Consider the following 12,294-nt stretch of genomic DNA (forward strand, 5'->3'; position numbering starts at 1 on the left):
TATCAAAAACATATGCATACTGGTTTTCCTTATAACTAATATGTTTTCAATATATTTTAAACTTGGCAATAAAATAAGACACACACATACACACACACACACATATATATATATGAAATAGATGTGAAGTCATGGGATTCATATTTACAGATCAAGAGATTGAAAGTTATGGGCAGCCTGGGTAGTTCAGCAGTTTAGCACCGCCTTTGGCCCAGGACGTGATCCTGTAGATGCAGGATTGAGTCCCACATTGGGCTCCCTGCATGGAGCTTGCTTCTCCCTCTGCCGGTGTCTCTACCTCTCTGTTTCTCATGAATAAATAAATAAAATCTTCAAAGAAAAAAAAAAGAGAGAGAGAATGAAAGTTAGTTTACTTATTCAAAAGTCCAATACATACTATTATAACTGGCCTAAAGATAAAACTCCAAATTTTAAAAAAATTAAAAGATATAGATATTATTTAGCTTGTTTTCAGAAAAAGTATGGTAAAACCCAGGTTAGCTGATCAAGGAAATAGTACAAAAAGTGAGAAGACATAAATTACCAAGAGCGGGAGGAAGTGAGGATCACTATGTGTTTGACCAAATGTGGCTTACCCATGAGGTTTATTTAAAGTTAGGCTAACATTTGACAATTATTCTCATAAATTAACAGACAAAAGGAGAAAACTAACATGATTTTTTTCAAGAACTTTTTAAAGCCACTGTTCTGAAAAAAATCAGCAAAAGAATGTCTTTAGTTGAGAACATATACAAAAACCTGTAGCGAGCATTAATACTTCATGATGAAATGCTTTCCTGCTCAGGAAGAAAGCAAGCATGTCTGCTTTCTGTTTCTATTTAACATTGTATGGGGCATCTTAATCAATGCAGTACAGTCAGAAAAATAAATAGAAACCATAAAAATTGGAAAGAAAGAAGTAACTTTATTTCTAGATAAAAAGGTTGTCTTATAGAAAATCTAGTGGAATCTACAAAAAGAGTGCTAGAACTAAATACTTTCAGCAAAGTCATAGGACAAAGGTTCAATATAAAATATTAATTGTATAAACTATAAAACATTGCTTAAACGAATAAAAGAATGTTTTATTTTAGTAAATACAGATTATTTCATAAAATCTGTCTTTGGAATTCTTTTACCGAAATCTATTTTATCTACTATTAGCTTAAACACACGAGAGCTTAAAAACATGAACTATTTTGTGTTCATATATTAGTAGCATTATCATTATCAAGATGTCAAGTCTTCCTGACTCACCTATAAATTCAGCAGAATTCCAATAATCCCAAAAGCTTTTTTTGTAGGGAATAGGTCAAATGTGTTGTTAGGAGTGTACTCCTGGTAGATTTGGCATTGCTGAGTGTGCAAGAGGCCCAACATCAACAGCAGTCTAAAGTGAATGAGTTTGAAATGACATAACATCCATAATGGAAGAAGTAGGAAGTCTTAAGGAAATGGAAATATTAGGATGAAAATATTATGTGCAACCTTCAGAATGCTGCAATCCTGCCCTAGGAATATAACATAAAGGCAGATTTAGAACATGTATTAAGAAATTTTCTGTGAGAAGAAACATCCTTGAACAGCTCTACAGTGACTGTTCTCTGTATTTAAGAGATTATGCAATGATGTTACAAGGGGTGCTGTAACGGATTTGCATTTCCTGATATCAATAGAAATAATGAAATCTTAGAGTTGTAAATGGTAGGCAGTGGTGCCTAACAGCCAGTGACAAAGTAGTTACAGCCAGCCACATCAAGCTATGGGCTGGAAAGGTAATCGAGAGTATTTTGAGACCTGCAGGGATTTGTGGTAATGGTTAAATGGTTATTGGATTTGTAGTAATGGAATAGCTTGCTATATTATGGTGCAAATTTTTTATGCCTAGTGGGAAGAAAATTAACTTGTATCATCAATTGGGCATTCATGCTTTCTTATCCAGTCCCCATACTTAGGTAAGTTTACTCAAGGATATCCTACATTGAAGGGAGGCAAGAAATGTTTAAAGAAAGATCCTGCAGTGCTGCAATAGTTATACACCATGACTCATCCCCAAAGCTTTCTTCAGAGGAAACTGCTGCCACTTACTGAGGCCTTGTGCATTGTGAGAAATGAATTGCCCATTCCTTCTGAGAGTCATAAGGTGCTGGCTTTTAAGACCTATCTCTGAAGACCAGAAACCTCATTTTCTACCAGTCACGATGGGGCTTAGAAGATGCCTCTTGGCAAAATCCATCTCATTGTGTGTGTGTGTGTGTGTGTGTGTTTTAAGATTTTATTTATTTATTCATTCATGAGAGATACACATAAAGAAAAAGGCAGAGACATAGGCAGAGGGAGAAGCAGGCTCCATGCAGGGAGCCCGGTGTGGGACTTGACCCCGGGACTCCAGGATCATGTCCTAAGCTGAAGGCAGACGCTTAACTGTTGAGCCACCCAGGCATCCCTGGTACAATGAAGATCACCCTGCAGTTATTTCGCTCTGCTCTAAACAGATAGTGAAAGTAGATAACCTTAGTAACTGACCAAATCCTTGTCTTACTAACTTTACTTGTAGAATCAGGAAACAATTAAGGAGGAGTTCCTGAATGACCATTCCCTCCCCCACCCCCACACTCCCTAACTACCAAATGAACAGATTATGAGCAAGGCTGCATCCCTGGGGTGTCATGCAGTGATTAGAATCATCAGGGATTGCTTGAAAGATGCAAGGACAATGACAATAACATAGGTGTTATATAAATGAGCCTACGATGGCTTCTGTATATTGACCTCTAAGTTATTTACTTCTTTATATAGGCTGGTATTTGTTTTTGTTTTTGTTTTTGTTTTTTTTTTAAGATTATTTATTTATTTATTCATAAAAGACACACAGAGAGAGGCAGAGACACAGGCAGAGGGAGAAGCAGGCTCCATGCAGGGAGCCTGACATGGGACTCAATCCCGGGACTCCAGGATCACGCCCTGGGCCGAAGGCAGGAGCTAAACCACTGAGCCACCCAGGGATCTTCTAGGCTGCTATTTGTTATCTCAAAAGTCCACCAGTGCCAAACTCAAATTTTGATGCGTCCAATTGTTTTAAACATATCTCAAATAGGCAGATTTCTGGCCATTTAGAGCTTGCCTGCTTTGCATATCCTAGAAAACTCTTGCACATAGTTAGATAAAACCCACAACTATAAAGATCCCAAGCCACTGCTGCCCTTTCGAGCTCTCTATCCAAAAGAGTCTCCACTGAGCTGATGAGAGACATCCCCTAGATATATAAATCCCATCTTTGATTACCCTCTCTCCATGTTGTCACTTACTCTTCTTCCCCTCTGAGTAGTAAGCCCTGATCTTTAGCCTCTGGATTGTCATACTATGAGGGATTTTGCTTACAGGTATGAATGCTATATGCTGTCCTTACACAAACATGGGTTTTTATTTCCCATTCTCCCTCATATCAGGTATTTCTACCGTTCTATGTTAAAACATTCTCCAGATAGAGCTCTGTGCCACACTGTCACCTTATGTTCCTAACTTACTCCTTAATTAACTCCCCAAATTTCTTGAGCCCCTTAGAGTAGCCATGTTCAAGTTTTCTATTTGTCCAATGTAAAAGCCACATGGTCCTTGAAGAATGTTAATTACAACAAAAGTAATCAAGTAATAATGCCAGTTTCAACTGTATTTCTGGATGTCGTATCTTTACTGGAGCAAATAAAGTCTCTGCAACTGGTGTGCAGACATTGATTGAGCACATGATTTTAACTAATTCCTAACAACATAAAAGGTGGGAGCAATTAGCCTTCATGTGGCAGCTTGACCACTTGCATTGTCTTTCATCTTGATCTATCGAATCCCTTGCCTTTGCTATAGTCAGGCATGACATTGATTTTCCAACCATCAGCTAGAACATGAACATGGTGCTGCTGAACAGGATGTAGAAAGTAGTCTAGATACCTTCTTAACTTCTAGGCATAGTGGAGAATGGAAAGTAAACCCCCTGCATGAATAAGAACCTCATACAGAAATGAGATTTCTAGGTTTAGCTAAAGAAAAAAACAAAGTTCCTATGCTTTCTGATGCCCAAAACAGAGAAAGGATATAAAGTTTGATGGAATGTGGGGTTGTTTTGTTTTGTTTTGTTTTGTTTTGTTTTATTTAAAAGGCAAAAGAGAAGATACCTAAGGATGCTACTCTGACCCATCTCCTACGTAAACGCAAGAGTATTTGGTGACAAGTCTAGGCAATCATCCTCCCCGCCCCCCAGCCTGCCAATGGTACTGATGTCTGTGGCGCATTGTGGAACACTGAACAATAGGGGAATCTAGCTCAAACCCTTAAAGTTTTCTTGTAAAACAACTAACTGTTTTCCATTTGAAAAGCAACTTCTGGTTTGCTGCTATGCTTCAATAAAGACTGTAAACATGTGCAAGGGACAGCAGTAACCATGCACCCTAAATTTCCCATCATAAAATAAGTTTTATCTAATTTACAGGATCATGAAATTGGTCATGCACAGCAGCAAGCTGTTACACAATTGAAATAGTACATGCAACTCCAGGCACAAACCTCACAACCGCTGGCCTAGACTTTCATGGTATCTGCTTCTGCTGCTTTGCCAACCTTCCCTCAACTACATACCTATGGGAATTCAACATGATAAGGTAACTGAGAAAGAAAGAAAAAATGATAGGCCTTGTTTAGTGATAGATCTGCAATGTGTGCTAGCACTTGTCGGAATTGTCTGACTGGTACAACGTATACACAGTAAGAAGTGAAGAGTGTCCCTGAAAGATAACAGAGAAAAAAATGTCTTCCAGGGGGAAGAATCTCATGTAGAACCTTTAGTTGCTTACATTATTTGAGATGATAGATAGTTTTAAGTATGAATCCAACTGATTCATTAGTAGTGGCTGAGTTTTTGAGTGAACAGGAACTTGGGATATTGGTGACAAAGACGTCCTAGTTGAATACTCCATGATAGATTTGCAATGTGAAGATATTCAATCTGTGTAGTCAGTTGCCAGCTTTGATTCACTACCAACCACATCTGAGGACTTAACTGCACTTTAAAGGAGAAGGATGAATTACATTTCCAAGGACACTTTTCCTTTTAAGATTCCATATGAGAATAGAACACACATCAGGGTTGGGAGGTGAATGTGGGAAGAAAGGATTTTATCAGTAAATCACATGCTCAGACAAATGGGCATTCACAAAACATACATACATTTTCTCTGGTCAAAAGTTTTTAGAAACTTCTGAGAATTACAGAATTTCCCAGTGAAATTTTGCAAACCACCCTCTTCTCATTAAGCTGACTCTTTATCAGTTGACTGTTTCTTTCTAAATTATCAAGTTTCTAACTTGTATTCATGTTTATTGAGGCCTTAATTCCTATATTAAACTCCTTAATTCCCTTAAAACATAGTGACTCTTTTCCTAACCAAACACCAAACTGATAGAAATTTGTTACTGAAAGTAATTCCAGAGGAACAAAACCTTGAGGATGGAACCTTGAAGTTAGTTTTCTGATGTGTAATGATTTCACTGTCAGAGGGATATGGGACACCAGTAGTCCATGAAATCCTTTGACAAAAAGTTACTTGTTACATTTAGTGATTATTGTCTGGAGCTGAAGACCAAGACAAAGCAAGGCTTTAGGAGATGAGACAATTTCTGCAATGGAAGACAAATGCAGGGAATATATAAAGACAAAGATTATGAAATGATTCTGCTTCTATCCATGTTTTAAAACCTTGGAGAAAGAAAATTACTAGCTTGGGGCTTCAAATTCCCAGCTCAAGGTCTAGATAAGGAATCAGAAATCTTCTATGACTTTTCAAAAATATATATAAATATTTTTTTCTTGTATCCACAAGATAGATTTCCAAAAATCCACGTAAAGTCTGGTCTAGTTGGAACTTGAGTTATAATTACGATACAGGTTGAAATCAAAGTGCTATAAGTTCTGTTAAGATCATGCTAGAGCTCTGATTAGGAGAAAATGGGAGCCTCAAATGGCCAAAATTTGCCAGATGCTCATGGAGTTGCATAACTTGAACCCTCACATTCAACCAAGCTTTTCTCACCAGAAGAAGCAGCCCTATCTAAGGAGGTTATTTTTTTTTTTCTTTTTGCTTGAAAACTATATCAAGACTTAAGTTAGTTCCCTTGCAGTACTCCCAAGATGTACTGCCAAATTTCATTGCTTCTAGTCTAGAAGCATGACTTATAAGTGGTTTCAAATCTTAACATTCACTAGTAGACTGAATATTGTCTGACCAAGAAAGAGTTACCACATATACCAAAAGAATTACAAGATTTTGCAATTTATATTTACATATTTCATATATGACATATAATAATGTACAAATCTATTATATATGTTTTAAAAATTTTAGATGAGAGTGGGAAAAAGTACTGTATGATCAGTCTAGCTTTATTTTTACACGAGCTCTGACCACAGATTCTAGACCTGCTTTGTATTTCCAGCAGCTGTGAAGTTTGCTCAATTGCCTGAAATCTGGGCTCAGTGGTGACCTACGTTCAGGAAAGTTTATGTGTCCATTTTTTTCTTGCTAAAATGCCAAAGTCGCAATGTAGACGCTTAGGGAAATAGAAATGATACAAATATATTTTGTTCAATCTGTTCTCCTATTTTCTTTCTTTTTTTAAACATTTTTTAAATTTTATTTATTTATTTATTCATGAGAGACAGAGAGAGAGAGAGGCAGAGACACAGGTAGAGGGAGAAGCAGGCTCCATGCAGGGAGCCTGACGTAGGACTCGATCCCAGGTTTCCAGGATCACACCCTGGGCTGCGCAGGAGGCACTAAACTGCTGCGCCACCTGGGCTGCCCTGTTCTATTTTCTATCTATGTCTCTAGAAAAATCCAGAAGATACCACCATTATCAAGCCTTTGAGAAACACTTTGATGCAGAGGATACAAGCATCTCTGAAAGGGTTGATAATGTCAGTTCTCTAGACCAGGAATAATGGAGATAAATACCACTCTAGCAAAGGGCTCCCTGAATTCAATGCTAATGATGGAGTTCTGGACAAGCAGAGGTCAGGTGGTTGCACTTAGCTGTGAGATACAAAGAGAATATAGTTGCTCTAATGAATGGTAGGACCAAAGCAATAGCCAGAATTATTTGTTCCCAAAGAGACCTTAGGGACTGAAATAGATATGTATCCTACTCAAGCCTCACTTGATAATTAAATTCTCACTGCATAATTAAAATCTGCTAGGAATGGTGAACAGACACCAGACTTTCATCGCTCTCAAAGAGTTATGACTGCTTACAAATTTTTCAGACATGAATCAGTTCACAGACAAACCCTATGAATGAAGGAGATGGAGGCTCTAAGACACAGCTATACCTCAAAAATGTTATACTGTAAACCATTTTTCCTATGCTTCCTCAAATTGATACATGTCTACTTACCATATATATGTAAAAATCTTGCCAGTTTTAAGGAAAGCCCTACACAAAAGGAAAGTTGTGCAGTAGGTCAGGGCTTTGTGACAGTTACTCTGCCCATTCCTCATATGATTTGAGAGATTCTATGGGGATGCTATATGGAAACTTTGGCAACCCCTATGGGGGAATCACATATCATTACTTCAGCATTTTGGAGCACATCATGTTACATTATGAATAGAATTATCCTTACTTTGAAAAGTGACATTCAGCTTGTGATCAGGCCCTGGTAGAGAGACTGATTGCATAACTTTTAGCTTTTAACCTACCACATGACCTGACTGCCCATGATGAATTGACTTATCTAATTCACCTAGCATGCATCAAATGACACATGTGAGATCAGTCTTTGGCAGGCAGAGGCACAAATGATTTGCATGAACAAGTGGCTTAAATCTCCAAGGCATAGACTTTGAATATCCTCTCTGTCTCTCCTCAAAACTACAGTTGCATGAGGAAGTCCATATGGCCAGTTAATTGAAGAAAAAAACAATCTGGGTCCATGTTTTAAAATGTTGTGTATAAATAGAATATTTGACGTATAGTAAAGCCCCAGGAGAAGGGATCTTACCATGACATAGAGATCATGGGGAAACACAAGGGTTTGTCATCAGATTGGGGGGGGGGGGTTAGAGACTGCTGCAAGAGCTTTTATTGTCTTCTCCACAAAAAAAGAACAAGTAATGCAAGTAAGAAGACTTAAGAATTGTCTAGTTTCAGTGACTTCAGCAGACTCTGGGGCATACGAGCTGTTTTTTATTGTCTAGTACTTAGACCTGAGATAATTAGGGCAGGTATATTAGTGCACCAGAGTACCAGAGTCTGACAGAGAAGTGGTTGGGGGTGTGTACTCAGGATTGGATGGTTTGTAATGAAAAATACATGCCCGTGGGAGGGGAATTCTCACCAGGAGGTAAGGTGGATGATTTATTGGATTGTCTAGAATAAAATGTGTCCTGTATATACATCTAGGGCAGATATTAAGACATCAAGTGGAAAAAAAAAGAAATCAAGTGTACAACAACTAGAAACATAAATAATAAAGCCTATAATGTATAAGGTTTTGTACAATAAACTGGGCCCCTTACAACTGGGTAGTGATAGCATTATAGCCCAATTCAAACTCTGCAAGACAATGGTAATGGGAAATCCTAATTTGAATATTTATGAACTGTACACCTTGGGTTTACTTTGCCTGGAAAAAGGGATGACAAAATGTATAGATCTACATTGATTTATTGGCTAACAAATTTTTCTGAATGGTCCAGTACTTGGTGCAGATAATAATTATATAGCTAGAAGGCCAAGAAACAACATTATAAAGTGGGTGGCAATAAAGTCTGGAAAAGAGATACGTGGATGGTCCCCTTGTAAGGGTCAGAAAATACAAGAAGGATCATGTCCCATGTAAATACTCATCAAAGGGAGCAGAGGGAGTTCTCAATTATCTGGTAGACTAGATAAGCTGTTGTGTGGATGTTGCTCTTTCTCCAATGGGCTCATGTACAAAATTGCCATCGTGATAGTGATGGAGATTATGTATGGGGTGAGTAACATGGGCTTCTACTTACCAATCCTGATCTGATGCTAGTCACTCTTAAATGCCTTTATTAGTTATCTATTACTATAAAAACAAACCACCTTAAAATTTAGTAGATTAAAACAATCATCATTTATTTATCTTATGATTCTGTAGGTTGGCTGGCATTTCTTCTTCTCTGAGCTGGCTTGTCTCATTGATGAAGTGATCTAGTGATTAGATTGATCATGTGTTAGCTGGAAGATCTAAGATGGTGTCACTCACATGTCTAGTAGTTGATTGGCTGTTGGTTGAGTTGCTACGGGCAAAGGCTTTATGTCACTCATCATCCTGCGTGGTAGCCTAGTTTCTTCACAATGTGGCAGACATGTTCCAAAAGTAGAAATTGAGAAATCCCCATTTGTTAACATCCCTTTGGTCAAAGCAAATCATAGATTAAAAGAGGGAAAAACAGACTCCACTTGTGAATTCCATCTCCCAAAGTCATTCTTCAAAGGAAAGTTTACATAAGACTCTGAAAAGCTTTTGGCAATTTTTCTTCAATTAATCACAGTTCTCAAACTATTGTTTCTCTCATTGCCCCACCTGCTACCGAGCTTCTGATATAGAAATACTTACTGGAGGAAAAAGTGAGACACCTAGTGGCAGGTCGATTACATTGGACAGATTCAGCTAAGGAACTAGGCAGCAAAATTTCCTTGCTGAAAAAATACTCTAGGTGTGGATTTACCTCCTTGCCCACAGTGTTTTTGCTAAAATCAAATCTTTAAATTTACAGAATGACTTATTTTTATAACCAAGAAAATTATTTTACGGAAAATTAGCAGCAGCAGTGGGCTCATGCTCATGGAATTCACTGGGTCCACTGTATACCTAATTATCTTTTAGGCAGCTTAACCTTAAATTACATTGCAGCTTCAATCGCTTCTTGTAAGCAGCCACTTGCATGTTGCATTCAAAGGCAGTCTGTGGATCTTTCATAAACCTCTTGCAAATGACAGAATATTTCTTGTGAGTTTTTGAGAATTATCTATTACATAGCTTTAGGGTTTTATTCAGACTGGATCTATGATGATTGACTGTCTCAGTTAAATGAATATAGTGGATTATAAAGTAGAAAAGGACCTCAATAAACAGATGGAAAATGTTACTATTAACTCCTTTCCCCAGTCATATTGGTGCTTGCTCACTGGACATATACACAGTGGCCATGATGACAAAGATGGAAGCTCTGCATGGGTTCAACTATATGATATTTTTTGCACCAAGACTGATTTGATTGTTGTCACTGCTGAGTGCCAATCTGTGCATGACAGAGGGCAATGACAAAATCTACATGGCATAATTTGCAGAGTGCCTGCCAAGCATCCTGACAGATTGATTGTTTTGGATACCTTTCATCATGGAAAGAGTAATGATTTGGAATATGTGTCCACAGAAGTACAGAATTTCCTTATTGTTCACCATTTGTAAACTTAGAGAAAGTTGTAGCCAATGCCACAGGATCGCACACAGCATCTCTACCTATGAAGGGGCATGTTTTAAGATAAAAGAATTGAAACAATTGGCTCACAATCAAAACTTCACTGCTGCCACCACATGTCATTAACCAGAAGCAGCTATTTGAGAAAATTGTGGAATAGACTCCTATACTCTTAGTCTTGGGACCATTTTGGAGGAAAAAATATCCTCATGGTTATGATGCAGTTCTGGTGGTGCTATATATGTCTTAAATTAATACTCAGTATATAGTGGTCTTTCTCCCATGATTAATATGCATGAGTTCAGCAATCAAGGGAGGGATATGTAGTTCTCTTACTATAAAGCCAAATGATATGCTGAAATAAAATCCCCCCCCATTCCTATAATATTGAGTTCTATCACCAAGGGAGAAAAGCTTCCACCAAAAATCATAGTTTTGGTTCCATTAAATTGGATGCCAAGACTGCCACTGGCCATTTTTGTCTCTTACGCTGCTAAATCAGCAGGGAGTAAGGGGGTTACTGTAAAAGCTAGGGTGATTGATCAATCACTTTCAGAGAGTTCATCGATTCAATCTAGTAGCTGGCCAAATTGCCCGTCAGCTGTGTTGATTCTACTATTCAGCTCATTTATTGAGTTTTCTCTTTCAACAGACAGACTGCCATCTTGGACTAATGTTGGCCATAAATTTTTTGCTGCTTTGAACAGATGTTAGAAAGTCCATTCTTGCTTGTTAGATAATAATTCAGACAGAATGATAAGCACAAATCTTCCACTTGTAATTGGAATGACATGCATAAGAAGAATGAATTCTAGTTTTAAAAAATCAGCATATAGTTTTTGACCTGGTGAATCTAGATAAAATAGAAGATGTAATTCTAAAATATGACTAGCATTAGCTTACATTAGAAGAAGAAAGTATTTCTCATGATCTTTGTATATTTAGCATCACTCTGGAAAGGTAATTTCGAACATGTTTTTAAATTGCAGAGTCTTCCTGCATTGCAATGCTATTTACATTATTTGAGGATATGGCTATATTTTTTCTTTGTACCACTGAAGAGTCACAAAACTATATATCTAGAACCGCCAGTTTCCACTTCCAATAAAATAAACTTGAACATTAACAATCTTACTTCTAAAACATTATTTGTTCAGGTGACCACACTTTCTTCCTCCTTTTGTAGCTATGTAGTACAAAATTTTCACAATGCAAAATTGAATGTTGTTATTGAGGCCAAATCTATCAAAGTAGTATATAGGGCCATTTATTCAATATATTTGTTTAGTACCTACTATATGTCAGGCTTCTTCTAGGTTTGTGGGATGCATCATTAAACAAAACAATAACAAACATGGAACTTGTAGTCTAGTGGGGATATAGCAGACAATAAATATAAATATAAAAGAACACAATGAATAAGTAAACTATATAATATGTCATAAGGTGTTGCATGCTATGGGTAAAAAGAGATAATAGAATAGTTTGAGGGAGAATCAAGAATTTCTCCTCTCCCAATAGGAACAAGAGAATTGGACTGAGAGCAAATTACTGAATTTTTATTTTCTTAAGGAAAAAGTGCTAATCAAACATATTTTATCCACCATACTGCCCTTGGGGTGTTGGGGTAGAACTCAGGGAGTGCTAACCATTACAGTGGGCTTTCCAAGGAATCAAAAAGAATATGTCATTTATCCCAACAAAAAAGTAGGACAATTCATGTTGAATGTTTCATATGTTAATTGTACAGTTAGTTACCAGGCCCAGAAAACTACTAGAATAAAAATACAAACCT

Source organism: Canis aureus, chromosome 38 (assembly GCF_053574225.1).
Source record: "Canis aureus isolate CA01 chromosome 38, VMU_Caureus_v.1.0, whole genome shotgun sequence".
NCBI lineage: Eukaryota > Metazoa > Chordata > Mammalia > Carnivora > Canidae > Canis > Canis aureus.